This window comes from Leptonotus elevatus, chromosome 1 (genome assembly GCF_054856555.1).
Source record: "Leptonotus elevatus isolate MCC_2025b chromosome 1, RoL_Lele_1.0, whole genome shotgun sequence".
NCBI lineage: Eukaryota > Metazoa > Chordata > Actinopteri > Syngnathiformes > Syngnathidae > Leptonotus > Leptonotus elevatus.
In genome coordinates this window covers 4,300,091-4,317,923 of record NC_141239.1, presented here as the reverse complement: position 1 = coordinate 4,317,923, position 17,833 = coordinate 4,300,091, and the positions used below count along the sequence as shown (strand labels likewise).

Sequence of the window (17,833 nt, the reverse complement as noted above, 5' to 3'; positions counted from 1 at the left end):
CGCTCGTAAATGTAAGACGTGCACGTGTACGCTCGCGACGCGATGCTAGAAAGTTGAAGCATGTTCAACTTTTGTCGCCGGGAACTTCAACCAATCAGCGAAGCTTTCATTGATCAGCCAATGAATGCAGGGCATGCTGCACAGTGGGCTAGCCAGCAAAATGGAGGAGATCATTTTAGCAGCATGCGACTATCATTTTGTAAAAAAATATTATATATGTTTATATCATTTTGTATAATACTTCACTCAATGATTTCCGTGACGTCAACAAAAAGGCCGGTGCGTGAGTGCTTGTTGGTGAAGGGTTAATTTGTCTGGTAAGTTTTCTTTACCGTTTTTGTAACAGTTAATAATAATAAATAATAATAATGATGATAACAAGTAACTTTTCTGTGGGTGTTTTAATGGTGAAAATGTTGAATTTATGGTATGTGGGAATTTCTCGGATGTTGAAAATCATCTCCAAGGTGAATTGAATGAGTTCAATGTTTAGAATGATGTAAATGTGAAATGTTGAATCTGCCATTGGAAATGAGTGGGAAAAATTTGGGTTGGAAATCGGGAATTGTGGGAATGAGAAAAATATATGCAGTCGTTGTGGGAATTTTGGGAATATGTCGAAGTTTGAATGGCTAGAATCGGTTGAAAAATGTCCAAAAAGTGCGAGGAATAAAATGTAAACAAACAGTTTGAGGAAACTTTTGTGTCGTTAGCGTGTTGACAACGGCCGTTGTTGCTGTTGTTGTCCTCGCGTGTCATCGTTTTTGTCAACAGACGCACGCCCCGGCGCGCTCGCCTGCTCGCTGGCTTCGACCGCCACTTTGCACCTGATGAGCTCCCCGCTGGCATGCGGAGTGCGCCGTTGCCACGCCAACCGCCAGGCTGGTTGCCATGGTAACCACCCGGGATGAGCGGGCGGCCGCGGGAGCATCTGCTCCCGCTTTGGATCTCCACGTAGCATGTCGATGCACACACGTAGACGCGATCGTGTCGTCATGTGACGCTGGCACATGTCGCATGCTTGCTCATGCATGGAACACGCTAACCACAATTTAGCATGTTAGCCTGTGTGTGTGTGTGTGTGTGTGTGTGTGTGTGTGTGTGTGTGTGTGTGTGTGTGTGTGTGTGTGTGTGTGTGTGTGTGTTTGTGTACAGCAGGCAGGATGACACAACAAAGAGTTTCAGTTGCCTGGCAACCACGTCTAAAAATGCACACCAACCCAAAAAATGTGGAAGCAACAGCATCTTCAGCATCCTCATCTTGGTCTTCATCCTTATCAGCATCGGCTATACGCCATCATCTTCATCGTCACCATCATCATCTTCATCCTTGCCAGCTTTGTCGACACGTCATCATTTTTATCAAACACCTTCATCATCATCTTCATAATCTTCATGATCTTCATCTTTATCAGCATGGTCGACACGTCATCAATGTCATCATCACCTTCATCATCGTCATCATAATCTTCATCATCATCTTCATCATCACCGTCATCATCATTATTCATGACTTTCATCATCTTCATCATTTTCACCATCATGTTCATCGTCATCATAACCTTCATCATCATCTTCATCATCACCGTCATCATCATCTTCATGACCTTCTTCATCTTCATCCTTATCAGCATTGTCTACACATCATCTTCTTCATCATTTTCATCATCACCTTCATCATCTTCACCATCATCTTCATCATCCTCATTTTCATCATCACCTTCATCATCTTCATCTTCACCATCATCTTCATCATCATCATCATAATCTTCATCACCGTCGTCATCATCTTCATCCTTATCAGCATTGTCTACACATCATCATCTTCATCATTTTCATCCTCATCTTCATCATCCTTATCTTCATCATTTTCATCATCACCTTCATCATCTTCATCTTCACCATCATCCTCATCTTCATCATTTTCATCATCACCTTCATCATCTTCATCTTCACCATCATCTTCATCATCATCATCTTCATCATCACCGTCGTCATCATCTTCATCCTTATCAGCATTGTCTACACATCATCATCTTCATCATTTTCATCCTCATCTTCATCCTTATCCGCATCGTCTACACGTCATCATCTTAATCATTGTCCTTTTCATCATTGCCTTCATCATCTTCATCTTCACCATCATCTTCATCATCATCATCATAATCATAATCTTCATCATCATCTTCATCATCACCGTCGTCATCAACTTCATCTTCATCATCATCATCATAATCTTCATCATTTTCATCCTCATCTTTATCATCCTCATCTTCATCCTTATCCGCATCGTCTACACGTCATCATCTTAATCATTGTCCTTTTCATCATTGCCTTCAACATCATCTTCGTCAGCAGCCTCATCTTCATCATCTTCATCCTTATCAGTATTGTCTGCACGTCATCATCATCATCATCTTGTCATCATCCTCATCATCAACGTCATCAATCTCCATCATTGACGTCATCATCATCATCGTTATCATCTTCATCCGCCTTGTCATCATCATCATCATCATTTCTACCTATATAATCCTCGTCTTCATCATCAGGTGTGAAGAATGACGGGACATATGTTGAGGGTGGGGTGCGTTTGTGCGTGTGCGCGTGTCACTGGCGGAAGTAGATAAACCAATCAGATTCTGTTCTCTCTCGTCGGGCGTCGACTTCGGCACGTTGACGGCGCCGGCGCTGAGGTCTCCTCTGATGACCTCAGCAGGGTCAGTCCGTTCTCGGCCGGACAGCTGACTAATTAGACGGAGGCCAGCTCGTTAATGAGGCTCGGGCGGGCGGCGACGGCTGATTGGCCGGCCTCAGTTGTGCCGTCCTTCAACTCGGCTTCAACTTTGCCGCAAAGACGTCAGGCGGCTTGTGGGGGAGCGGTCGGCAGGGTGACGTCACAGGTTTCGGGTTCGAGTCTGGGCTCAGGCCTTTTTTGTGTGTTTGCGTCTTTTCTTTTCCTTCGACTGAATTCGACAGGCGACCTGTGCCCTGATAATGGCTGGCGACCAATCCCCTTTTGGGCTATATGTGCCCTACATGAACTGGCGACCAGTCCATTCTTTGTCTATACCTGACACTGACGTTGGTCAGCTCATTCCAAATTCTTTCTTTCCGAACTTAACTCATTCACTGCCATTGACGGCTATAGAATTCATTTGAACTGTTAGTTTAACATTTTTTTGCACTTTTGTTAAGAGTATGAAAACCGAGAAACAATTTTGTTGTTGTACATTTAGAACAGATTTTTTTAACAATTTGAACAATTTTTTAATCGTAATTAATCGCATGACTTCACTAGTTAACTCACAATAAATCACAAATTTTATATCTGTTCCAAATGTACAATAAAAAAAAGTGGAAAAAAAATGTTAAACTAATAGAAATAGTTCGAATTTTTGACGTCATCATTGGCAATGAATGAGTTAACTCATCACAGACGTTCGCCCACTCGGGAGTACGCACACACACAACCTTTTGGGCGCTGCAACGGTGAGCTGACGCATCATTGTGTGTCCATAAAGTGCGCGTGTGTGTTTTTGGTTCTGATCTGTTCTTTTTCCAGTCCTGTTGTGATCGAGAATGAGGAATTGGTGAAATTGTGATATTCCATTCTGATGCTATGGTAACCATGAGAACAAATATTGCGGTATCACAGTATTAAAATGAGCTTTTTTAAAAATATGTATATTTGGATAAATAAAAACAGCAGTTGGTTGTTGTTGTTGAACATTTTTGTTATCGTGGGATAAGCATGATGAATTTATGGTATGTGAGATGCAAATTGCCGTCTATGATTTAAAGAAAGCCACCCCAATTTATCAGACATTATTACACAGATCTAATAAAAAATATATATATATAAAAAAAAAAAAACTCATATATTTATCGGAGTCCTGATCGGGAGACAACGTCCGATTCCGATCGGGCCCGATTTCCGATCACGTGATCGGATCGGGACATCCCTAAACTTCATATTCGTATAGTGATTAAAAAAAAATAAATGGAGATTGATGTTGTACTATGCGACCGGTTCAATCATTGTTTTCCAAAGTAAAAACAGATATTTGCAAATGTCTTCCTCCATGAAGGACTCCAGAAATCAGTCAACAATCGCTGTTGATATGCTCAAATTCAAAAATGGCTCCAAACAATTACTCAATTATTAAAATAGTTGATTCATTTGCTAATGGATTACTCGTCGACGAATCGATTACATTTTGACGGCTCTCGTGATGTCATCTTCAGTCGACGGCAAGTGGCAAAATGGCCGCCCCCTGAGATGGCTCAAAACGGCCCGATTTCGCTTCACATTGCACAAATGTAATATTCATCAGAATGTCACGTTTCGACAAGCGCGCTCACATGTAACGTATTATTGTCAAGAAATGTTTCAGGTCGACTTCCCCTTTTTTTTTTTAAAACCTTTGTAAACCGTCACGCGGCCACGCCGAGTCGTGTACGCGGGAAGCTCGCCTTCGTCCGTTCTCTTTCTCTTCGGCTTTGCAATTGAAGATTGAGAAATGTACTTCTTCCTTTTTCCTCTTCAGCGAGACGGATGATCGTCGTGCTGCTCCTCCTGGGAAATAAAACGCTAAGACGTCAATAAATCTTGAGTTGCGATGTCGAAGGAGTTCAGCTCAGTCTTATTGACATCGAATGCAACGTGCGTGCGATACGACAGCTCGTTCGTCTTCCAAATCGTATTCGGCGTCTTGTGTCAATCAATCGTTTGGGAAACGGATGAAGGGAAAAACAATGGAATAATCGGAATTCAAGTAAAGGTAAAAAAAAATAGAAGTGTTTTAATTAGTAAGAATTATAATAATTAATAATTATAAATACTTTTTTTTTTGTATCTAACTTGCTTGCTCGTAGTTAATTTCACTTGTAAAGTCAGCTTCGGCGGCGTGACGTCTCGTCTTTTCCCGTGTCCTCCTCGTCTCGAGCGGCACGTTCTTCAAAAGGGCACGTTCACAATTGCGCCCAAACTACGATTTGTAGAACAGCGCGTGGGCGTGGCCAGTTGATTTTTCGGACAAGGAACGCAGGCGGGGCGACTGAGAGAGTGTCATTGGTACGAGGCAAAACTTGGGAACTGACTCGTTATTTCACCACAAATGTACTTAACAGACGTATTATGGTTACAACAAACCTCTGCCGCTTTTGTGACTGGCGTTGTTGTGACCGGGATCGAATGGAGGGAGTTTCCAGAGGGAATGTCTCCGCTGGGTTCAAGCATGTACAATTCAACGGCAGCCATTTACGTGAAAAATGTCACCGAAGACACCGTTATGTGCGCCCTACATTTCGTCAGTGGAAATGGGCCAGCAGCTGAAAATCCAGAACCAGTCGATTGCAGGTCTGGTTATCGTCTGTTTTCAACCCACGACAGCCCCACAACATCCAGAGCCTTTAGGAACTCTGGGCGTTGACAGCTCCGCCCCTCTCTTCACCCGAGTGTCCAAAACATGCGGCCACAAATCTGATGACACGACTACAAAGTCGATCATCGAACTGCAGCCTAGGGTGTCCTGGTGCCAAGTGCACATATGATCACCCTTGTGTTTGAACATGGTGTTCGTTATGGACAATCCGTGACGAGCACAGAAGTCCAATAACAGAACATAACTCGGTTTCTGATTGGGGGGGGGGGGGGGGGGCGTTCCTTCCAATCACGCCCCTCCTGGTCTCAACGTTATTGCCCACGTGAGCGTTGAAGTCCCCCAGCACAACGAGGGAGTCCCCAGAGGGAGCGCTCTCCAGCACACCCTCTACGGACTCCAAAAAGGGGGCGGGTCCTCTAAACTGCTGTTTAGTGCATAGGCACAAACAACAGTCAGGACCCGTTCCCCCCCCCCCCCCCCCACCACCCGAAGGCGGAGGGAAGCTACCCTCTCGTCTACCGCTGTGAACCCCAATGTACAGGCGCCAGAGTCGGGGGGCAATAAGTATGCCCACACCTGCTCTGCGGCTCTCACCATAGGCAACTCCAGAGTGGAAGAGGGTGGTACCAGAACCCAAGCCGTGTGCGGAGGAGAGTCCGACTAGATCAGAGCTGGGCAACCTCGGTCCTCGAGGGCCGGAGTCCTGCAGGTTTTGGAGGTTTCTCACTTCCAATACAAGCTGATTCCAATCAACAGGATCGTTATCAGGCTTATGCGGAGCTTGCTGATGAGCTGATCATATATCAGCTGTGTTGAAGAAGGGCAACATACAAAACCTGCAGGATTCCGGCCCTCGATCTAGTCACTAGATCTAGTCGGAATTTCTCTGCCTCACACACCAGCTCGGGCTCCTTCCCCGCCAGAGAGGTGGCATTCCGTGTCCCAAGAGCCTAGCTTCTGTAGCCGGGGATGAGACCACCAAAGCTCCCGCCTTTGGCCACCCCCCCAACCCCCCCCCCCCCCCCAGCTCGCTACGCACCTGGCCCCCTTTAGTCCCTTTTACAAGTGGTGAGCCCATAGGAAGCGCGACCCACGTTGCCTTTTCGGGCTATGCCCGGCCAGGCCCCATGGGTAAAGGCCCGGCCACCAGACTCTCGCCTTCGAGCCCCGCCTCCAGGCCTTACTCCGGACGCGGGTCCCGGTGACCCGCGTCCGGGCAATGGAAACCTCGATCCATTTTTCTTTTTCCCCAATACGGGGTCTGTCTGAGCCATGCTTTGGCCCAACATGCTTTCTTTTTAAATGTTGCTTTATCTCTGCCGTATTGCCGTGAAAAAGGGAGGTTGACCTCGTATGAAGTATTTTTGGTTGAAATGCGCCTCAGGTTTCAGGTTCTGTTGCGAACACGGGTTAGCCATGACACTACACGACCCATCATGCTTTTCTTTCCATCACGGATGACCCAGATGAACGCTACTGCGCATGTACCGTCACAAATACGACACGAGAGAGGGAGGGAGTGCGAGACGAGGCAGTTTCCGACAAAAACAGAGCACCAAATAAATAAATACATAAACAAACGACTCGTCGACTATTAATATTAATTGTCGACGGTTTTGATCGTCGTGACTAGTTGACTAATCGTGGCAGCCCTAATTTGCATACAGCCATACTCCACATTTCCAGCATGTGGCGCTAATGCAACATTTATTTTTTTATGGCATTTGAAATTCAAATTCTGAGTCAAGGAAAAACAACTTTGCCAGATTTTTTTCTAATTAAGTGTTTTATTGCTATTGTTAGTTGTTTGTGGTCCTCTTGTTGTTTTTATGCGTTTTACATATTTAGTTTTATGTATTTACAGTAAATGTTACGATCCAGCATCTTCATTTGCTGTAACTTACAATTGTCTGTCCAAGCTCACATTGGCCTGCTGAAGGGAAATTTGAAGTCATGTGAACGGTTGCAAATTTGAGATGTAATTGAAATACATAAATCTTGATGACGAGGCCTAAAATATTTCATATCTTGCGCGCAGACGTGCCTCATCGCACGAGGCAGCGGCGTTGTGGTGGCAGACATGTTTGTTTTGTTTACGCTCCATCACGGCGGGCATCCAATGGAAACGAGCTCAGACCAGGCACGACTGGCGATCCCTGACTGGGAGGGAAGCGGGGAAGCGAGCGGGTGTCGCCATGGCGACCGGGGATCTTCCCGGGAGAGTGGAGAGCGCAGCTGTTGCCATGGAAACGGGATGCGTGTCAGACAATGTATTTAGTCGGGGGGGAGTAGGGGGGGGGGTGGTCTGGCGGGAAAATAGGACGCAGGATCCAGGAGATAACGTGCTCAATCGCCGTCCCTTCATCAATTTGCTTGAACCGTTGCCAGCCGTGTGACGGGCAAATTACAACCTGGCGAGCTCGCCAACGGGCAGCAGTTCAGCCTCACGTTCGCGTGTCGCCAAATGAAAGCAAGCGGCCTGCACAAAAAGTCAGGCGGATTTGGATGTAAGCGCTACTCTGCGCGTCTCCTCGTTTTTAATAAGGCTCGGCATTTCCCACAAGAGTCGCCACTTTTCCGTCCGCGTGCGTCAGCGCCGCTCTTTCCCGCACAAAGCGTTCCTTCCGTAATGAGCGTTCCCGTCAGGTGAGACCGAGTCGTGACAGCGGGGCAGCGAGGAGGACAATGGAACGGGAAGTGACGGTTGGATGGGATCGTCAGGGACCGCACCTTGACCTCGCGCCGGGGTCACGACTGACTGAACCCGTACTGTTCCAATACTCGGTACCTGGGAATCGATACCGATACTGTTACTGATAACGGTACCAATTTTTGGTACTTTTGACCTCTCTCTTTTTTTTTTTTTTTTTTAATGTTACTTTTTTTAAATTAATTTATTTGGGTGGTAGTAAATATTTATCATTGTTTATTTAATAGTAACATATTTTTAAAAACAAATTTAACAATTACCTTTCAATATATAAAATTAAATAAAATGTCATTAAAATGAGACAGACAAATAGTAAAAATAAAGGTTTAACATTTTACAATTACTGAAGTATAATTAATAAACATAAGTTAATATTACAAAAAAAAAAACTCGGTGTGAATGAAATTTCTCGTGATTGCATTCAGTGGGGCAAGATGTCCGCCGACATCTCCCTCCCGTGCGCTTCATGTGCGAGGACATGCCAGCTTCCGCCCGGGGCGGAGTCTTTCATACTTCATAAACTACAGTATATTTGTTTGGCTTGGCGGCGCTAAAATCTTGCTCGTTTCTAAATCCGGAAATGTAGGCGTCCCCGCGCGCGGGGCAAACCGGGGCGGCGGTCGGTCTCTCAGCAGAATATTTGTATATTAATATATTCATATTTGTGGAATATGAGTTATGAAACAAAATCAGGCTGTTTTCATCCATCTCGGGGGCGGCCATTTTGCCACTTGCTGTTGCAACGACCAATCACAGCTCACCTGTTTTCTGAAGCTGAGCAGCACTGTAAAAAAAATAAAATAAAATTCTGTCAGTTGGGGCGGCAGAAAAATACTCGTGTATAGTAACAGAAAATTGCTTTCTCGTAAAAACAGAGTTTTTTTTCATAACTAAAGTACAGTTTAAACTCATTTTAACAAGATTGTATGTAATATAACAGTATATGACAAAAAAAATTATGTGATTAATCTTTCAAAACATTGCCAATAATTGTTGAAAAACTAGAAATTGGGTTTTAAAGTTGAATTTTACATTTTATTCCATTAAATAATAACTAGAAAAATTCCCGCGGAAATTTTGAATGGGCCTGCTAACTCTTGCAACTCTTTTCAATGAGCAGTTTAAAATTTCAACCGTTGAAATCACTCAAGAAATGTGGAAGTTATAATCAACTAAAAGTATTACTGCCCCTTTAAGAAACATGCACATTCACGCACATACATTTGATTTTAACTAACATTTCAATGAGCTGAACAGTTTAAAATTCAAACCATTGAAATCGGTCAAGAAATGTGGAATCTACCATAATCAACAGTATCTCACTGCCCCTTTACAAAACATGCACATTCACGCACACACATTAGATTTTAAGTTGTGAGGAGACGTCACGCACCAACGTTCCATTGATTTGTATAGGATTACGCTCACCTCAAACAAAAGCCTCTCGCGACTTAACGGTTGAAGATGCAGATTCCAGAAATGGCTCGTTAGAACGGCAAGGGTTTGGGGAACGCGAGCATGTTCTCAGTTTTTTAATCGGATGAAAAATGACCAAATGAGAGCAGGTTGAAAACTTATGATTGATCGAAAATGAAGAGGGGAACACGGCGAAAATAACATTGAAAAGAGATCAAAATTGTGCGACTTCTCCTCGCTTAAAGTGAAAATAAAGGTACTAAATGACACCTTAGCCAAATAAAACTTAGTTTGTCAGAAAGCAGAGGCTTGTGGCTATAAAATGTGCGAATTTGATGTCTAGTGAGCAAAGATTGTGGCCATGGTGACGAGTTGAAGTGAAACTTGAAATCTATTTTTTCTCTGTCTACACTCTGATTCTTAATTGGTCCGCTCTAGCTCATGCAATACACACACATGGGATAACGGATATTTCACTCACTGTCTTTGAACCCGCACAGGGGGGAGAGCTTTCATTCCTTAAAATTTTTTTGACACTGAGCTAAAGATGACAAAAATTCCAACAAAATGAGCTAAAATTCATATCGGTCGGTTAACGTATGCGCGCGCAGCGTGTCTTGGAAAAAGGTGCTTGATTGGAGTTGATCTCTTTCGGTTTCCCATTCATTCCTATGGGACTTTTTTTTGGGAGTTTTTTGGGAATAGCGTCGCCATGGTAACTGGGAATTCTTATAAAAATAATAGCGCAGCGAGTCAGATCGAGCCGCATCGTTTGATACCTCATTTGTGCCGGTGCGATCTACGGTACGGGCCGCATTTTTGCGGAAAATAATAAACCCTTTTTCCCTTTTTCTAGGATAGTAATATGTGCCTTCTGCTTCGCAGCAGGCCCATAATAATATTTCTGGAATGACGATACATTTGTGAACGTATTCTAACAATCAATATTTACATGTATTTCTAATGGAATTTTTTGTAAAAGAATCGAAATATTCAGAGGTGGGTAGTAACTAGTTACATTTACTCTTTTACGTTTACTTGAGTCGTTCGCTTTTGGAAGGAGCGTCATCTTCGCATATTAGCGTCAATCAAACAATTAAGTTGTAAGTGGGTCGTTAAGCTCTGAAACAAGCAGAAAAGGAAGGAAAGGGGGGGGGCGGGGGGGGGGCGGGGGGGGGAAGGACACTGCTCATTAAGCATGCCTGCTTTAGCACCATGGCAGAAGTTAGAAACACGACGAGCTCAAAAAGTTATATTTTTTTATTTTATTTTGAGATTTGAAGATGCCAGCATTTCCACATCATTTGATCTTTTTGTCTATCTGGTGACATTGTTCAAAAAATAATAATAATAATCAGAATTCATGTTCAAGCAGTTATTCAGTACTTGTACTTGAGTGATTTTTTTTTTTTATGACTACTTTTTACTTTTTCAACGTGTGATTGGTGGTCACCTGAGACCTGAGAAATTGTGGAGTAATAATAATAATAGATTTTATTTGTAACACTTGTTTGCAACACATCTCAAAGTGCACAGCAATAAAAGCACAGTTTAAAAAAAATAAAAAATAAACATTCAATAAAAAATAAGATTAAAAAAAGTCGAGGCTAAAATCAAAACTCAAAATAGAAATAAATCAGGAAAAGCTTTTGATGTCATTTTCACTCGACAGCAAGTGCCAAAATGGCCGCCTTCTGATCATGTTGATAAAAACTGCTGAATTTTGCTGCTTAATTTATATTCCACTGACACAATATTAACCAGAATACCATATTTAGTGGAAACATAATGTGAAGAACAAATGTCTGTCAAACGTTCAGCCTCGAATGAAGAAATCAACATTTGACCTTCGCAAATCGGAAGCTAACGAGCGCTAACGACGCTGATTGCTTATTATTTGTTTATCCCGTGTGGATGTTGGCGCCCTACGAGATGGCGATGGACGCGCGCCAGTTGGATGTCATCCAGCCGCTCGTCCGTCACTTTGATGAGATGAGAGATTGATGGCGTTCATCGCTGGTCAATTCACGTGCGTTTATCTGCTTTCCTCGTCATCTCTCGGGTTCATCGTGTGCCGTTCACGAATGCACCGAAGAGGCGAACCTCCGGCCCGTTTCCTCCCGCTGACTAAAACGCTAATTAAGCGAGCAGGAAATCAAATGTAATTAAAGTCCGGCCTTCCCGAAGATGAGGTTACACCAGGCCGTCGCTTCTCCCACAGCATCACCTGCAAATATGCTGAGTCAGCGGCGGCAATCGGAGCGCTTTGTCATCATGTGGAATAACAACATGCCGTTTATGCGTTCATGTTGTGAGCATGACGTTAAGCTAACGGTGGAGCATTAGGGACTCAAATCAAGTCTGATTTTGTTCACAAAAATAAAATTTTCATTTATTTTGATCACATTTCCTCCCTTAAATTTCTAGAAAAAGGACAATGACCGACTTATGGCAAGTTTTGCTTCTGTCAAACCCCCCCCCCCCCAATCCCCCCCCCCGCCCCTTCAGGAATTTGGGTTATTTTTCCAATACCTTTAAAAACAAATTTTGGCACTTGCTGTCAACTGAAAATGACATCACAGGTCAGCTCAGAGTTCCGATAACGACCAATCACAGCTCAGCCGTTTTCTGGGCTTGTCCATGTGACGTTAGCAAACTGAGCCATGATTGGCCGTTACCGGAGCCCTGAGCACACGTGATGTCATTTACAGCCAACAGGAAGTGGCAAAATGTGTTTTTAAAGGTATTCATTGTAGAAGCAATAAAAAAATCATATTTTGTCCAGAATTAATTGTATAAATTAATTATTTTTCATGTACAATAACAATTTTATCAAATTTATGAAAGTTTGAACATTGAGAATGTTTAAACAAGGGAAAAATGTGAGAAAATGTAAACGCCTCAATGAGAAAAGTGTATAAACTGTGTGGTGAGGGGTTTTAGAGTCTTCAAACATTTATAATACATGTAAAACATAAAACTAACTACTTTGCGGGTTTCATTTGTCGCGGGTATTTTTTTGGAACCGACCTCAGCGGAAAACGAGGAAACACTGTATATGTCAAATGCTTATTTTCCTTCCCTTAAGTGCAATAACGCCACGTGTCCATTTTGTTCCAAGTTTAAAGTAGTCAATCCAAAGGTCACATGACTTTAGTTGTATATATTTTTTGTATTATCCTATATACAATCATCTGTAAATATTAGTGGCGCAATGGATCACAAAAGTCACGGTTCGGATCGGAGCACGGATTTGAGTCACGGTTCGGATTGTTTTTTTGGATCAGCGGGAAAAAAAAAGGATTGTCTTCATTAATTTTGTAAAACCTTTTTCCCTTCAAATAAAAAAAATCAATATAAAATGTCTAATATAGCCGCAGTGTGTAATACGAGGCAGAAACATTCTTATTTTTTACAATATGGTCCATGTTCCTAAAATCTAAACAGCTATGAATGTTTTTCTTTTTTTGATGGGCAAAACTGTTTTATAAAATAAATGAAGACAAAGTTCTACTTATTTTAATTTTATTCTTTTAGTAATGAAAACACCACAAAGTAGCCGTAAGCCAGTTACCAGCTGTCGAACTCATTTACGACTACCAGCCGGGCACTCGTTGGTAATGCTAACAGCTAGCTTCTATTATGCTAGCCAGTAGCCACTGACGTCGGCGTAATGAATTAGCGCTTTCTTAGCGTCCTGAATTAGCGTTCGGGATAGCGTTGCATTGATGTTGGTTGCAACTTTATCGTCTAACGTCGAAAAGGGAAGTCAAGCTCGCCGTCACGCCACGACGTGGGCAACTTTCAAAGTAAAAGTTTACCCAAGGCTCTTTGCCTTGCCACCAATGTCTTATTTGGTACTTTATTTCGAAGTTAGCCTTGTTACGTTGAGTAGTAGTTAAGTTTCAGATCGTGTGAATAGTGTCGAGACGCAGAAAAAAAATCCCGTATCACGAAAAGGCACTTTTGTGATCCACGAGAAGTTTCAACTTCTTCTGCTGCAATTATAGCGAATGTGGACTGATCATGTTGCTTTCGTGTGAATGCGCTCTTTGTTTTTTTGTTTTCCGCGGATCGCGCACAATCCGAACCGTGGGGCCTGATTCGAACCGACCACGGATCAATAGTGATCCGTCGCGCCACGAGTAAATATCCTATTCTGATTGGAACGAACCCCAATGGATTAATCAGCCTGTAGTTTACATGAAAGTTCCCACGTCAAAGTTGACGCGACGACAAAAATCAATTAAGGTTTCCCCGATCGATCCCGCCGCCGCTCGCCTCCTCTCTCGGGACGTCGGAGCAACCTGGCGAGGAAACTCATTATCCGCCGCGAGGCCCGATTAACTGCCGGCTCCCTAACGTGCACTAATGGCTCCAATTAGCGCCGCTAATCACGCTCGTTTGTTTGACATCAGTCGGACCGGAAAAGCGGAAAGCGCTCCCGTCGCAAATGCGGCGCTCGCTGGGCTAATCTCGCTCTCAGCAACTTTCCACCTGTCAGCAGAAGAAGACGAAGAAGTGGAGGCGGCGAGCAGATGTGTCGGATAAAAAACTGACGCCGGCGCGGCTGTGCCGCCTGGAAGTCGCTGTGAGGCTTGCGAAGGGCTGCGGAATTTCTGGTCGGTAGGAAGAGGTTCTCGCGGCGTAGTTTGTGTAGCTGGCGGACAGATAGCTAAAGGCTAACTTCAAAATAAAGTTGACCAAAGAATACATTGACGGCAATGCAAATAGCTTTGGTAGACTTTTACTTTGAAGTCGAGCCACGTCGCGCGGCGTGATGGCTAGCTTGACTTCCCTTTATGTACAACATTGTATAGTTGCGACAAACATCGACACGACGCTATTCCGAATTTTATATTCAATCACAAAGTTCGAACGCTGAGAAAGCGCGAGTTAATTTGCGCCGCCATTTGTATGGCACGGCACAAACTTCCGATGTTAGTGGCTATCGAGCTAGCATGACCTACGAGTGCCTGGCTGGTAACATATATGAGTTTGACAGATAATACCTGGCTTGCTTCTTTATTCTATAATAATAATAATAATAATAATAAAACATTTGATTTATATAGCGCTTTTTTTGGAAGATACTTCACAGAGGTTGCATTATTCATGCGCTCGCACATTCTCACCGTGGTGGCGCTAAGCTACTTAAATAGCCAGAGCGACTTTGGGGCAGGCTGACGGAAGGATTGCGTGGCTGCCCGTGTGCGCCTACGGCCCCGCCCACCAAACATTGGCACCTTCCATACACCGGTGTGAGTAGCAACACATTGGTGTGGCAAGTGCCTTGCCCAAGGACACGCCGACAGGTAATATGGGCATCGAACAGCCGACCTTCTGGTTACTGGACGTCCACTTTTCTGCTTTGTAATTCACTCTCCGTAGTTAAAGGAAGGGAATGTGCCTTAAATTGCAATTTGAGGACTTTTCATTATTTAAAAAAAGAAGAAAATAAAGATAACTAGAACTTTGTCTTCATTTGTTTTATTTTATTTTAAACACACCCATCCAACTCAAAATGGTCAAATATAGCCGTTTAGATTTTAGGATTTTACTTTAAGCCATGAATGACTTTGTTATTTTACACATGGACCAAGAATGTATCACGCTTCATATTGCACTTAAACTTGTGTTCCTAAATCCTAAACTGCCATATTAGACTTTTTTGTTTTTTGTTTTGTTTTCTAATGCTCATAAGTGTTTTACAAAATAAATGAAGACAAGTACTATTTATCTTCTCTCTCTTTTTTTTTTCTCGCTGATCCTAAAAATGATCCGATCCGAACCGTGACTTTTGTAATTGCATATTCAGCATAATTTTGGTATATGTGTTTTTTTTTTTTTTAATATGCCAACGCATGCATTTTGTTACCACTGTTGTTGTTGTTTCAAGTAAAAGGCAAATAACACAAATTTGGCTATAAAATAAATGTTGTGAAACATGAGAAGCTCGCTGCTGTTTTGCTTGCGGTGGAAAAAAGGTTGCTGCTCGTTGAGGGACCGTCCAGAAAAAATGCCACCAAAATCACCAACCAACATCACAGTTGCTCAGCTCTCAGGTAACAAACCAGCCCAAAATCGCGTTGTGCCACAACTTAGACCGGTTTTTAAACTTTAAATCCCCCCCACACACACCCCAAAAAATCTAAATCAGTACTGAAAAATGTCAAGGATTTGTTTTCCGACACTTGGATGTAGATGCTTTGATCAAGTGTCCAATTGAATGAGAAGTTTGTGCTTCTCTCGCATTTTCCCACACAAAGGACGCATCCGACCTGCTGCGTCTGCAATCTGCTTATTGGATCTCGTCAGTAAATTGCTCGTTAGGAATCCTCGGGGGTGGGGGCGGTCCGGGCGGGGGGGGGGGGGGCGAAAGCCTCCCGCGGGCTCCGCGGATGGGAGCGGATTAATGGCGGGAGCGCAAAGAACTTTCCTTATTTTCCTTTATTAGCCGAGCGACCTTGAGAAAACATGAGACTGGCAGCTGAAGCAGCAGAAGTGGGACGACCTTCGCGCTGAACTTCAAGTGAGCAAGATGACACCAAATTTAACACACCTGCTCTCCATTTACACATGATCAGACATTGTCACATTAACGAGAAGGAAAGAAAATTGCTAATTGGGCACAATTGGGACATTTTCACATAGGGGTGTACTCACTTTTGTTGCGTTGTTTTTTTTTTGGGGGGGGGCGACAGTGAATATTGAAATATATACACAAATGTATCACATATTATTCAACAACTAATTGATTATCAAACTAAATGACATATTTTGATAATCAATTAATTGTGTTAGTAATTGTAATGGTTTCATCCTTTATATTGATATTAATTATAAATAGGCAGGACAAAATAAGTCAAGTTTATTTTGTGGAGTGCAAACCCCGTACACAAAGAAAATTCAAAGTGTTTTATGTACAGCAATATAAAATGACAAAAAGGCCGATAAAATAATGTCATCTTTATGCCCGTGTTCGCCTGCGTTGATGGAAGCTGGAAGCATGTGCAGGTTGAACAGACGGGGTTCCGGGATCGACCCATGGGGATCTCCACACCTCGTAGCCATTTGGCCAGATTACAATCCTTATTGCCATCGCACATATTTTTTCTCTCTACCGATTTATCACATTTGATTGATGTGTTGTAAATACAATAAGATAATTATAGAGTGATTATTAGTCATATCAACTGTTTTAAATATTTTCTTACAAATTAAACGTTTCCTTTTTATTTATGTATAATGTATTTTTATTCTATAAAACAAGAGAAATACGTTTGACTATAGTTTTTACAATTTTACAAATTTTACATGTCCATTGTTTTTTTTGTTTGTTTTTTATGAATGATAATATTTACTTTTTTGAGAACAAATTATAAGAAAAATGTTTTCTGGAAATCTAAAATGGGAAAATGAATTAGTATTAAAATGAACTATTTGACATGTATATTTAACATGCAGATTTAATGTTTTTTATGAACTTGACCTGACCCCTTCAAAATGAAATGTGACCCTTAACTCATTGACTGGCAGCCATTTTCACTGAAGCAACCCCCTTCGCTCCCGGCTGTTTTACTGGTTTTAGACAGATTTTGCAAGGCCCGCAGAATATTGTGTTCTATTGCTATAAAAACAAGGAACCTACCAAAAGAAAGATTCGAGTCTCTTCTTTCATCTGGGAAAAAAAAGTATAATTCTATCGGTTTCTGTTTTGCAGCAATTAGCATTAGAATATAGCCAAGTTCCATCATTATTCACAAATCTGTTTCGAACTGTGGGTAAATGAGCTTTTTTTCAACATGGCCCTGGTTGATCTCCTTTGCTCTGCTGCCACCTGCTGGCCGTTTTTGTAATAACCAATGCTTCAAGCGTTCTCTTCAGTTCAGAGGCTGCATCAAAGCCATTTGTGTGCTCTAGCATAAAAATAAAAATAAAGCATTTTTAAAAAAAAACGTATAGATACGTCTTTTGGACACGTCAAACATTTAAATAGAAATGTATTTATACAATTTTGGGAGCAAATGAGTTATACACAAACATAGCAAAGTGCTTCACAAGGGGACGCTAGTGAGTCCAAGAGTCGAGTGCAGAACCTCAAAAGAAGACTCTTCACAGGGACAGGAAGTCAATCATTGTTTACGATCAGTGGCGGCCAATTACAGTGTGGAACTTGTGTCTGCTGAGTCATGAGACTTGACAGACATAAGTTCGCTACAGGAAGTGGAACGGAACCGTGAGTGTAAATCTATGGTAACCATGACAACGAGACACATCAAAGACACACTACGTGTGCGTGCGCGCGTTTGTGTTGTAT

At 42.5% G+C, this 17,833-nt stretch overlaps 1 protein-coding gene across 3 annotated transcripts in view; it reads left to right on the top strand.

Moving 5' to 3' along the window:
• The window catches only part of kcnq3 (potassium voltage-gated channel, KQT-like subfamily, member 3), a 57,511-nt gene that overhangs the window by 16,077 nt on the left and 23,601 nt on the right, over positions 1-17,833 (top strand). The window lies entirely within an intron of this gene.